We start from the raw sequence: 1,810 nt of genomic DNA on the forward strand, positions 1-1,810 counted from the left end.
ATACCAAACTCTACTGACAATTTCACGTTACTGTGAGCTGCTTTGAGGCTAAGAATGTAGAATTTTTCTCTCATCCCAGTGACCTAGAGCTGGTCTGGTTCACAAAAGCGGGCACTCCAGGGCTGTAAGCAACAGCAACATGAAGGGAGAAGTTTCTTGGTTCAGTAAAATTCTTCACAAGTTCAAAATGGTTATTTACAGATCAACTTTGGGTTGACCAAGGTTAAGTTTTCTTTTTTAAATTTATTTATTTTGAGAGAGAGAGAGAGAGGGCAAATTCCAAGCAAGCTCTATGCTGCTTGGGGCTTGATCTCAAGAACCATGAGATCATGACCTGAGCCAAAATCCTGAGTTGTATGCTCAACCAACTGAGCCACTCAGGTGCCCCAATTTGTAAAGTTTTCCTAAAAGGAGAGAAGGTAAGTGCCTGTCAAGACAGCAGCAATAGAAGAGACATAACAGAGATACCATTTGGTTCTCCTCAATATTTTATTTTGAAAAAGTTCAGACATAGGAAAGTTTTAATAAGTTTACAATGAACATCCGTATATGTACAACCTAGAGTCTACAATTAATATTTTCATATAATAGCTTTATCTCTTATCTGCCCATCCCCCATCACTACATTACACTTCCTAATTTTTTTTATGTGATCACATTTTAATCATCTGGTCTGTAGCTTTCAGAAAGCAGACTCTGTTGCTTTTGTTCTTTGAGTAAATCATCCAAGAACACTCAATCAGTAATTTTTCTTTCCATTTTTGTGACTGCACAGTATTTTTCAAGGTGAAATTTTCTCAGGGTAAGATCACATACATGTGGGATCATCAAACTGTGGCCGATGGTCCAAGTCTAGCTCACCACGTGTGATTTTTCACGAATTTGCGTGTCATCCTTGTGCAGGGGCCATGCTAATCTTCTCTGTATCCTTCCAATTTTAGTATATGTGCTGCTGAAGCAAGCACCACCACATGTGATTTTTAAAGCTCATGAGCTATGAATGGTTTGTTTTTTTCATTTTGAATTAACTGAAAAAAAGAGAATATTTTATGGCACTGAAAATTATATGAAATTCAAATTTCAATGTCCACAAATAAAATTTTATTGGCATGTAGTCATGCCCCTTCATTAACATATTGTCAATGGCTGCTTTGGTCCACAATACTGAAAATATTTACTCTTATTTATTTCATTATTTTTATGTGCGTATAGTTGTCAAGTTGGTTTCCATATAACACCCAGCGCTCATCCCCACATTTTTGAAGGATCTCCATACTGTTTTCCATAGTGGCTGCACCAGTTTGCACCACCAACAGTGCACGAGGGTTCCCTTTTCTCCACATCCTCACCAACACTTGTTATTTATCTTTTTTGGTCTAGCCATTCTGACAGGTAGGAGATGATATCTCATAGTGATTTGATTTGCATTTCCCCGATGATTACGGATGTTGAACATCTTTTTCAGGTACCTGCTGGCCCTCTGACTATTTTCACTAGAAAAAGGCCTGTTCAGATTCTCTGCCCATTTTTTAACCAGATAATTTAGCTTTTTGAGGTTTTTTTTTTATATTAACCCCTTTTTGGATATATCCTTCATAAATATCTTCTTCCATCCAATAGGTTGACTTTTCCTTTTGTTGATCGTTTACTGTGCAAAAGTTTTTATTGTGAAGAAGTCCCAATAGTTTATTTTGCTGTTATTTCCCTTGCCTCAGAAAACATATCTAGAAAAATGTTGCTATGGCCAAGGTCAGAGAAATTACTGCCTGTGCTCTCCTCTAGGATTTTTTGGCTTCATGTCTCACCTTTA

The 1,810-nt window shown here is 37.2% G+C and overlaps 1 non-coding gene across 1 annotated transcript; it reads right to left on the reverse strand.

Annotated features, from left to right (window-relative positions):
- Nucleotides 1-858: 858 nt before the first annotated feature.
- On the reverse strand, nucleotides 859-965 carry LOC144230423 (U6 spliceosomal RNA). Its single transcript, XR_013334766.1, has one exon. It is a non-coding gene; the product is annotated as a U6 spliceosomal RNA (small nuclear RNA).
- Between the last annotated feature and the right edge of the window lie 845 nt (nucleotides 966-1,810).

This window comes from Crocuta crocuta, unplaced genomic scaffold (assembly GCF_008692635.1).
Source record: "Crocuta crocuta isolate KB4526 unplaced genomic scaffold, BGI_CrCroc_1.0 scaffold759, whole genome shotgun sequence".
NCBI classification, from domain to species: Eukaryota; Metazoa; Chordata; class Mammalia; order Carnivora; family Hyaenidae; genus Crocuta; species Crocuta crocuta.